Consider the following 11,756-nt stretch of genomic DNA (forward strand, 5'->3'; position numbering starts at 1 on the left):
GTTTACAATGTTGTGTCAATTTCTGGTGTACAGCATGATGCTTCAGCCATACATGAGCATACATGTATTCCTTTTCATATTCGTTTTCACCATAAATTACTACAAGATATTGAATATAGTTCCCTGTGCTGTACAGTATGAACTTGCTGTTTATCTATTGTATATATATATGCATCTGCAAATCTCGAACTCCCAATTTATCCCTTCCCACCCCCTTCCCCTTTCCCTAATCATGTTTGTTTTCTATGTCTGTGAGTCTGTTTCTGTTTTGTAAATAAGTTCATTTGTCTTTTTTTTTAGATTCCACATCTAAGTGATACCATATGGTATTTTTCTTTCTCTTTCTGGCTTACTTCACTTAGAATGACAATCTCTAGGTCCATCTGTGTTGCTGCAAATGGCATTATTTTATTTTTTATGGCTGAGTAGTATTCCATTGTGTATGTATGTGTATATATATATATATATATATATATATATATATACCACAACTTCTTTATCCAGTCATCTGTCAATGGACATTTAGATTGTTTCCATGTCTTGGCTATTGTAAATAGTGCTGCTATGAACATTGGGGTGAATGTATCCTTTTGAATTAAAGTTCCCTTTGGATAAGTGCCCAGGAGTGGGATTGCTGGATCATATGGTTCAGCTTCTTCTTAATCAGAGAGACCAGCCTCGTCCTCGGATCAAAGTAAACTGGTTTAATAAGATGAATCAGAATTGCCAAGTGCAAGGGCTAGCGAGGAAGTAGGAGGTAGAAATGTGAAGAACATGGAAGAATCCAGTTAGCGAATGAAATCTGGGCCAACTTAATAACTGAATAGCAAGCATAAAAGTAGGAATTTGCCATTTCTTTCTCCAGAGAATATCAGTGTATCCTTCACTTTCCTCACTTTACTCTTACTGTAGTAAATCCAAGGTGCACCTTACTTGTATTCAAATGTGCTGCGCTGCAGTGAGTAAAGAGAAGGGCAAGGTGGGACGAGTCCCCATGTTCCTGAGGATTCTTTGATTCCAATCCACTCAGCTCTCCAACAAGCAGGACTCTCCACTGACAGCTGGTCAAATATAACTGATACCAAACACCAGAGAGAAACTGTTCCTAGGAGTTTTCTCTTTTAGGAGCTGTCTCTGAGAACTCATTTAAGAGAGAACAGGAAAAAACAATGTCCAGTCTACGGTGGTAGGTGACAAAGGAGGAGGTACAGACCAGGACTGTGAAGATTACATCATAAATTCACAGAAGGAATGTTGATACCTGTTCACAATACTATTTGGCAAAGCTAGTCAACAAGTAGACTACTAAATATTTTTTAAAGACAGTGAAGACTTTGTGAATTCCTGTATAACATTGGGTTCAGTCAGTATTTAGGAAAATGTTGAAATTTGAAAAATACCTACCTCTTAAAATGTTTCAGTTACTAGAGAAGTGAATCTCCTTAAAGTTTAAAAATGATTTTTTAAAGAACAGAGAAACATTCATATATTTTGAAAGGTCTACAGTATTTCTAAATCAGACTAAGAAAGCATATTTATATGCTTTTGTAAAAGGAGTATTTTTAGGTCCAGGCTGATCTTCTTCTCTTATTTAGTGAAGTTGAAGGAAATCTTTGCCACTTTCTATCTTGTTATACACGGGGAATGTATACTGTCAACTAGCTGTAAGCTTTTAAACTAGACGTATCCCCATCGTCCAAATTCTAATTGCTATCCAAAATTCAGGAACCGAATAGACCTGGATAACATAATACCTCTCATTTTACAAACTGGGTTCTCTATGAACTAAACATTACAGGTTTGGTGAAGCAAAATGTCTCACTTATGAAATATATTTGGCTGCTAGTAACAGAGACTGGAAAGAATAATGGCTTAAATAGGATGGCAGATGTTTTTCTTACACGTAAAGGAAGTCTAAAGGTAGGCACGCCAGGTCTGATACAAGAGAGCCGTAGTCAACACGGACCCAGATTCCTTTCTGTCTTTCTTCTCTACTCTAATTTGTGGCTTTTATCATCAAGGTTGCTTCAAGTCCAAGATAGCAGCTAACACGCCAGCCATTACATCCTCATTCTAGTAGGAAACAGGAAGAGGTGGGAAATAAAAAAGGGCCCTCACCAGCTATTTAGCCTTGTTTTAAGGAGCCTTTCAAGACTCACCCAACGGCGTTTCCATTTCACTGGCCAGAATGTAATCACATGGCCACATCTAGCTGCAAGGGAGGTAGAAATGCACACTTTTACCTGGGTATCTTGCCATATCAAATAAAATCTCAGCTTTCTTGATAAGGATTAAGAATATTGTGTATTGCCTATCAGTCTCACCAAAAGCAATTGTTAAAGCATTAAAAAAAAACCAAACCATATGATCCAATCTAATTATTTTAATGTCTTTTGAACAATCCCCTTTCTGGAATGGTTCCTATCATTAACATATACAATGTAAGTTACCCTCCCTGGCACATCCCTAAATAAAAGTCAGCAAATGAATTTAGTCTATCTCCAAAAACACAGAATAGACACACTGAAGCTTTCATATAAAGTCTTTGTTATGGAGCTGTACTTAGTAAACAGTTAATCCATTTGAATCCCAACCAGGAGACAGTGGTTGTCAGGTACCTCCAAAGGGTAGTTTAGAATGGGGGTGATGGAGCCTTCATTCTCCCATAATCTTACTCAGCTCCAGCTCCCCTCCCCCAATTGTTTAATATGAATGGTTTCCTCAAATGTGTTTTACCCACACATATACACACAACAAGCACAAAACCCCCTCCGGTAAGCTCAGCTTCACAGGCCCCCTTGCGCTGCTTTCCAACCAGACGGCAGATTCTGGCCCTGAATTCCTCTAATTTGGAGATGCTGGAGTTGCTCACTTTTTCATGACTTCAAAAATACTTAAAGGACACAGAAGGCTGTCCCCCATTGTGGACTCGGTACTAGAGAGGCTTTCTCATGAGTGCCATTAAAATGTTAGAGGAGCTGTTAGGTGTTAATCAGAATCACTAGAAAAGACAGAGAAACAGGGAAAGAGAGAGAGCGCTGTATTTCCAAAGCAGTTTGCAAATATTCCCATTAGCCATTGAAGCCATCCTACCCACATGAAGACATTAGAGATCATGAGAATGAGGTTCAGGATCCTGTTGCTAGGCACTTCTCCTAACCAGGGTGAAAATCTCACTATAAATAATACATTAAAAAGCTGTTTGCTTTTTGCTTTCCTGCCCTTTGATTGCAATATGCATCTCTAACATTATAAACAACACTTTTTCAACCGAACTGTTTCATTAGAAAATGCTTATCACTTAAGATTACTTCAGCCCAGATTTCACTCAGGCAGAGTGACAAAGAGATATTATGTGCTTCAACTAATCTTTAACCCAAACCATTCTATTTCCCCAGTGACTCATTCAAGCACACAAAGTCCTACCCAAATGAAAGAAATCTTCTGTGATACACTCCATTGTGTTAAAAGTTTCAGCAATCTTGCCAGGTGTTTATTACAGATTGTTAGGGGTTATAATTATGTGCATATAAAAAGCTGCTTAATGCTTGATCCTCTTTTTTTTACGACCAAGGGTTATTTTTCTTATTTGATGCTTTATAACTCTAAGGAAATGTTAAATAAGACATAGCAGTTAATAGTGATGTTGTGGTTTTACAAGGCTATATAGGAAACCAATTTTGGATCATTGCTTTTGGTGTTTGGAAATTCAATAACTTTATTTGCTGTTTTTTAATGACGTTATTTTGAAACATACTGTATGTTTCAAACATACTGTATTGTGTTGGATTTAATTCTAACGAGCAGATATGAAGCCTAATGCATATTGAGTCTGCAATACATGTCAAAAGCTTTTTAAAATCATATTTCACTTGATTTCCATGTGACAACCATGAAACATTAGTACTGGCATAAGAGAAAACTGAGGCTCAAACAAGGTTAAAATTTTTTGTTTATGGTCATATGGCTTCTACATGGCTTTTTCTCCTATAGCAGGAATTGTTCCTTGGGAAAGCCTAAAGCAAACAGTGCAGCTTTTTACAATATAATTATCTCACAATGTAAAGATGAAATGATTTGTTTCCATCAAAAGTTCATTTTCTTCCATTGTATAAAAACTTTATGGAGGATGTGACTTTTAAAATGTCATTATTTGACAACTGACCAGACAGATCTAGGTCAGAAACCCTACCAGTGGATAGGTCAGATATGACCTGCAGTCATGGTTTTTTGTTTGTTTACTTTTGTTTTCTCACTCATTGGGATTTTAAAAAATATAAACAGAGATTTTACATAAAAATCCCAGTTTCTGAGTTTATTTGAAAATCAGAAGATTGGTTACCCATGCCCAGATTCCCATGGAACATCAGTCAACTGGACCTGAGTAGTAGCCGCTCCCTTTAGATGCAGCCTGTGCTCCATCTGGTACCATGGCCTCCATCTGTCAGCTTCATTCATGTTACTTAACTGCCCTTGTTATGCATCTGAGTTTGTGACTTCTGAAGTTCTAAGCAACAGTTCCCCCAAACTGTAAAAAGGAGGAATTCCAAGCCTGTTTTTCAAATCCAAGATCCAGCTCCTGTCCTACAGTAATTGCCTTTCACTCACAGGGCAGTGTGTTTTGGGTAAACCAGCCAAGTTGGCCAAAGATGATTTGATTCCTAAGCCAAGCAGGGCCAATCACATGCTCTCTTAGTACTTTGGAACTTGGACTTGGAAACAACTATTTAATTTCTGCACGTGGCCAGAACTGTGACCGTCAATGCAGAAGGGCAGGATGGCCACATTCTGCCATTCTGACCGCACAAGCAGAGAGGTCCCGTTTGGAGAGAGAGAGAGAAAAAGAGAAGCAGGAGAGAAGCCAGGCCCGTAGGATACATGAGATTCTCCTGTATCCTTACGATAAATTCTGGTATTTCCATCTGTTGTCTTACAATGGTTTCTGTCTCTTACAAACACTTGTCCTGGCCTTGAAATTTGTTGATTTCCCCTCTCTATGCCTCAATTTCCAAATCTCTGAAAGTTAAAAAATACAACATGATAATATATCATTCAGCCAGTCAGATGGGATTATACTGGTGCTCACCTAAGTCTATATACACCCTTTCAAAACACTAAAGCATTATACAAATCTACCAATATGATTATGACAGTCCTGACAAATTTTTAATAACTGGAGATATAACAGTTGAGGAAAGGTGGGAAAATATTCATGATTAGAGCAGAGGATTCATACAGATAAATAACAGGAATAAGAATACATAATTTGATTAGGCCAACAATAAGGTGCCACTATGAAATCAGTTAAGTTTTAAAGAAAGAGGTAAGGGTTAGAGAATGCAATATTTGTAACTGTCTGTGCAGTCACTGCTAACAACATAATTACCATAAAAATAAAGTTTTTTTTTAAAGAAAAATTTTACAATGCAGAGTTTTCAGAAGAAATTTGGTTTAATTGCTTAAACTAATTGGAACTATTTCCAAACAGTTGTTTTACTGAGTGAATATGTAGTCATTTTAGTTATCAAAGAGCCATACAATTTGATAACTTAATAAGCATTCTTGGAAAACTGTTCATCATCCTTATTACACAGTTCCACTGAGGATAAGTGACTTAGCAACATCCATTTCCACATGCAAAATGAAAATCAAATTTAAATTTCAGAAATGTTTACAGAGCACTGTGAATCAGGATTCTGTTTGCAATTTGAGAACATAGTGTATTGAAGAAAAAAACAAAAGAATGAATGAGTAATAAATACATGTGAGATGAAAAACGAGCAAGATAATGTCCTTGACATCAAGGAATATACAGTCTCATAGGAGGACTGGGGTGAGTTCAATGTCCATCTGTGACTATAGGAAAGAATAAGAGAAGTGTTAGAATAGAGGGCACAGAGCTAAAGGCATCTGAAGGACTTCATATATATTGAGAGTTAAGAAAGGCTTTGTGGAAGTTAATACGGCTCCAAAGGATGGGTGAAATATTAAAAGGCAGAGACAGCAGAGAAAGCGCTGAGTGTGTAGCTAGGGAGTCAGGAGCTGTCTTCTAGATCAGGAAAACAGCATAATACAATGCAGTGTAGTCTGACTGGGGCATAGGACACAGCTAGGAAAGACACTGCAGAGGGCCTTGGGTACCAAGCTGAGCTTGGACCGTATCTGTAGGCACGGAGAGGCAGCACACGGGGGACTGACCAGTCAGAAGAACATTTCGGGAAATGAACTCAACAACTGAGTATGGATGTGTTAATGTGGGGTCAGTACAGAAAATAATATAAGATAAGAAGGGCAGAGCAATGAGACACAGAAAAAGAGAACACAAAGATGGGTCTTGCTCTCAGAAGCAAAACCAGTTGAATCCATACGATTTGGAAAACAACTGGATGCGAAGATTTGAAAGAGGCACAAGTGAGGGACTGGTAGTAAATGGGATAATTTATTTTTTTAACATTAATTGCGCTCTCTGTTTAATGCTTCACTTCACGAACTTTGCTAAGTAATTGGCAAGAGTGAATATAGACTGAATATGGAAGAGTCCAGTTTCACTGTTCCAAATTCAAGCATTTTAATTATGATCAATGTTCATTTTGTATGTGATACCGACGATGTGGTTAGTGCAAGCAAGGCCTCCCCGGTCTGGAGGCAGCTGTGTGGCAGATTAGAAGAGCCTGCTTTTAAGTGATGCTATCACATTGAGAAACACTGAAGTCTAAAGTAGAGCCAGTTTGCTGAAGATACAATGAACTCATTTTTCACATATGCTGGCAAAATGAAGTAGAGAAGACAGAGAATGAGTTAAAGGGTATTAGGATTCGCCAGAGAAACAGAATCAACGGGATGTGTACATACACAGAAAGAGTCATTTTAAGCAATTGGCTTAGACAGTTGTGGAGACTTGGCAAGTCCAAAATCTGATGGGGTAATCCTGCAGACTGGAGATTCAGGGAAGAGTTTCAGTTCAAGTCCGAAGGTAGTCTGCTGGCAGAATGCCTTCCTGCTCTGGAGAGGTCAGTCTTTGCTCTAACAAGGTCTTCAACTAATTGGATAAGACTCACCACATTAAGGAGGATGATCTGCTTTACTCAAAGTCAACCAACTTAAATGCTCATCTCCAGAAAACACCCTCAGGGTAACATGCAGAATAATGTTTGACAATAATACTCTGGGCACTGTGGCCCAGTCAAGTTAAGAGGAAGATCACTTTAGGGCGGTATCAAAGAAGAGAAAAAGGAGTATGTGAAGAAGAAGCAGTGAACAAGAGTACTGAAATCCTCAGACACCTGTAGCGGGTTGATGATTGAATAGTAACCCCCCAAAGATATGTCCACATCCTAATTTTGGAACCTGTGTATTCTACCTAATTCGGAAAAAGGGTCTTTGCATATGCAATTAAGTTAAGGACATTGAAATGAGGAGACCATCTTGGATTATCTGAGTGGGTCTGAAATCCAATGACAAGTGTCCTTACAAAAGTCAGGCAGAGGAAGATTTGAGACCCACAAAAGAGCAGGAAGCAATGTGATCACAGAGGCAGACACTAGAGTGATGTGGCCACAAGTCAAGGATGCCACCAGCCACCAGAAGCTGGAAGAGGTAAGGAAAGATTCTCCCTTAGAGCCTCCAGAAGGATGGTAGCTCTGATTTGGGACTTCTTGACTCTCAAACTGTGAGAGAATAAAGCTCTGTTGTTTTAGGCCACCCATTTTGTGCTAACTTGTTAACTAGCAGCTATAGGAAACTAATAAAACATCTGCAAATTAAATAAATTGATTTTGCTATCAGGAAGGAAGATGTAGGTTCATATCCAAGAAAATACTTTGGATAGAGTGGTATGGAGAAAGCCATATGCAAAGGCTGTAAGGCAGAGATTCCCAAACTTTCTCAGTTTATGGGGCTTTTCATATTTCAGTGATTTTTTTTCTGTAGTATTCTTAGGTCAAAAGAAAAACTTAACAATTCAGTTTATTAAGTAGTCAGTTTCAAACAACTTAATCAGTATTTATGTGCTAACATGTTAGTAGCTGTTTGAAAAAGTAATGCATAAAAATTGAAAGAAAAAATATTTAATTTTACTTTTAAATAATCACAGTTACTTACTAGTGGGATGTATGCATCTTGTACACACTACAGAACTTCCTAAATTTTAGAATTAGATAAGATGCTCACCACTGTCATTTCCTGTTCCAGATTGACTTTTGCCCTGTAATTGCTTTTATCACAGCAAGCACTGAATATTCATCCAGCTTTTCAAAGATATGACATTATGGAAAGGAACGGAGAGTGATCTAATGGTGAAACTGTAAACTATCTCGAGCTAATATTTTGTGTGGTGTCAGAAAAACATCAAGTACAACTGTGTCTCCCTCACAGTTTTACAATATTCTCCAGGCACTCGCATGAGCTCACTGTACCTATGGCACCTCAATACACAGTTTGGAAATCATGGATTTAAGCAGTGAGAGGTGGAAAGTGTATATAGAAAAGTGTAGATGTTATTTACAAGACATTTAGTAGGAATTTAGGGAAGGAAAGCTAGAAGATATTCAGAAGATTAGCAAAGATAGTATAAAATGAAGGGGAGAAACAACAAAAATAAGATATATTGGACTACATCAAAATCAAAAACTTTTGTGCATCAAAAGACACAATCAACAGAATAAAAATGAAACCTACAGAATTGGAGAAAATATTTCCAAATTATATATCTGATAAGGGGTCAATATCCAGGATATATGAAGTTCTCCTACAACTCAACATCAAAACAAACAACCTAATTTAAAAATGACCTGAACAGGCATTTCTCCAAAGAATATATACAAATGGCCAATAAATATATGAAAAGATGCTCAGTATCATTGATCACCAGTGAAATGTTAATCAAACCCACAATGAGATACCACCTCACATCCATTAGGAGGATTACCATAAAAACAAACCAGAACAGAGAATAACAAATGTTGGCAAAGATGTGGAGAAACTAGAAGCTTTGTGTACTGTTGGTTGGGACGTAAAATGATGCAGCTACTATGGAAGATAGGATGCAGTTTCCTCAAAAAATTTAAGACAGAATTACCATATGATCTAGCAATCCCACTTCTGGCTATATGTCTGAAAGAACTGAAAGCAAGAACTCAAAGAAATATTTGTACAACCATGTTCACAGCAGTATTATTAATAATAACCAAAAAAGTGGAAGCAGCTTGAGCGTCCATTGAGGAACAAAATGTGTATGACTACACTGGAATATTATTTAGCCTTCAAAAGGAAGGAAATTCTACATGCTATAGGATGGATGAAACTTGACAATATTATGCTGAGTGAAATAAGCCAGTCAGAAAAGGATAAATACTATATGACATCACTTTTATGAGCTACTAAGAATAGCCAAATTCATAGAGACAGATATAGAATGTTGTTTGCCAGAGCCTGGAGGTTTGGTGGGAGTGGAAAATTGTTTAATGTTAATATGCATTTCAATCAATTTTGCAAGATGATGAGTTTTGGAGGTTGGTTGCACAACAAGATGAATATATTTAACACTGTTGAATCAAACACTTAAAAATGGTTAAGATGGTAGATTTAATGTTATGTGTATTTCATCACAATTTTTTAAAAAGTCAAGGTGACAAGTCATACGGTTGAAATCAAATTTAAGATGTAAGCAAAAGAGATTAACCAAACAGGTTACTAATACAATCTGTTCTCTTAAATTAATAGTTAACATATATGCATCACCAGCACTCTATATACTCAACAAACCATTTCTCTAACGTTAGTACAATGCCAAACTTAAACCCAAACTGAAATAAACATCAGACATAAAAAATTAGTGAGATTTAAGTGTACTGTCAATATCGACCAGAAACATTTTTATAAAACATCCTATGAAGGCATCACGAATCCATTTTTTGCACACACATAAATATAGTAAAATAGAGAAAATTATTTAATTTCTTCTAATCTAAACTATTTCTAATTCCTTAATCTAATATGTTGAAATGCTGAGGGACAGTAAAAAGATCATTTTGGTTATGCTGTTCACGGCTTGGCAACCATTTTCCCTTCTGAGATTTCCTGTTTTGCTAGAGGAACTTTGTTATTTCAGAAATAATGCACCCACGGCCCTTGCAGGTCTTTTGTTTTTGCAGGGGTTGGGGGAGGAAAATTAGGCTTACTTACTTATTTACTCAATGGAGGTACTGGGGATTGAACGCAGGACCTCATGCATGCTAGGCATGCACTCTGCCACTGAGCTATATACTCTATCCACTTTGTGGTTTTAACTCAAACAACTATACGAGCAGAAAATAAGCATTTTCTGGTGCATGCCCTGGTGGTCTTATCCAATCTACCTGGACTTTTCTCCTCTTCAGGGCTGAACCTACAGGAGTCTTTTCTAAGCATGAATATGGGAGAGTTATTTTTTTATCATCAGTACTATGAGTAACACCAACTTCCTCAAGTAATTTTCCCTAGTCACCAGGATATGAATCAGTCAGAAAACTGCGATGAACTGCAGTATTCTCTGTGCTCAACAATGCTATCAAAACTGGTAAATCAGGGTGAACCGTTGCGTCAGGAAGAAACTGGTTAGAATGAAACTCCTCCCTACATTTCTTAAAGGCAAACATGTTATAAAACTCAGATTAAATTTTGGTTATTCCACAATATGAGAATGTGTTGAGAAATAGAGCTTAAATAACCAAGAGCAGAACATGGCCAACTTGTTTACTGTGATCCTTGTAAAGAAAAACAATTGCCCACCTGCTAGTTAACTAAATAAAAATACACTGCATTTGAAGAGTGATTTTGTAAGCTTACATTTATAGTATTGGCCTGAGCAAACTATTTGTTGATAAACATATTGTACTCCTGTGTATCTCTCAGTTCAAGGCCCTAAAAACATATGACCAAGGTTTCTACCTAGGAAACTGTAATCTAGGAGTCCTGGACAAGCAGTACAAAAAATAACTACTAAAACTTCCCCTGGAAAGGGAAATACACGTTCATAAAAGCGAAAAAAAAAAAGGGAAAAGAATTTTTAATAATATCAGTTGTTACCTTGCAAATGTATCCACGTGAATCTTGAAATAATTACCCGATTAAGGAATAAAAGGCCAATCTAAAGCAGGGCACTATTATGGTCTCAATGATAGAACTTGATCACAGAGGAACACTCAAGTCTGCTAATCTTGTCGTTCTTGGTGGCACTTTCTTTTTGGAACGAAAAGAAAAGGAAATTTGGTCTCTAAACGTGCGCATCTAAAGAACGAAAAGTTAACATTTCGAGATTAACTGCATTTAAAAGCGCGGGGGATTTTGACGGGAGACCGACAATCGATTCTCATTTTTAAAAACCGCGCAGGGAGTGACTCTTGACATTCAATTGTAAGTTAGATTACAGGAAGAGCAAACCAAGAAGGATACCGTGCACATCTTTTTAAGGCGGAAAACGTCAGTAAAATGTCCCTTTCCGTTTTTGAGCATCCTTTTGCAGAATCAGTGAATGGCGGGGTCGGCAGGGTCCTTGGAGGGCAGACCCCCCGAGGGCAAAGCCATCCTGCTGGCCCCGTTGAGCTTCACCGTGGCGGAGCGCGAGAAGCGGCGGCGAACACGGACGGCAGTGACCCCCCCGGCCGAGGGCTGGCGTTGAGGGCCAGGGGGACGTGGACCTGCAGCCCAGCCGCGCGGAGATGGCGCGGGTGGCGGCGGCGGGGAGGGGGGCGCGGGGACGCCGCAGGCAGCGCGGGGCG

At 38.1% G+C, this 11,756-nt stretch overlaps 1 protein-coding gene across 2 annotated transcripts in view; it reads right to left on the bottom strand.

Moving 5' to 3' along the window:
- Nucleotides 1-11,697, bottom strand: part of TMEM117 (transmembrane protein 117) — a 442,837-nt gene extending 431,140 nt beyond the window's left edge. The window contains exons 1-2 of one of the 2 annotated variants that reach the window (XM_031683081.2): nt 11,431-11,697; nt 11,065-11,087 (exon numbers count right to left, since the gene is read on the bottom strand). The gene's annotated coding sequence lies outside the window, so the exon portion shown is untranslated. The remainder of the gene's footprint in view (nt 1-11,064; nt 11,088-11,430) is intronic. The other variant, XM_072972955.1, reaches the window with a different exon arrangement.
- Nucleotides 11,698-11,756: the final 59 nt, after the last annotated feature.

This window comes from Vicugna pacos, chromosome 12 (assembly GCF_048564905.1).
Source record: "Vicugna pacos chromosome 12, VicPac4, whole genome shotgun sequence".
NCBI classification, from domain to species: domain Eukaryota; kingdom Metazoa; phylum Chordata; class Mammalia; order Artiodactyla; family Camelidae; genus Vicugna; species Vicugna pacos.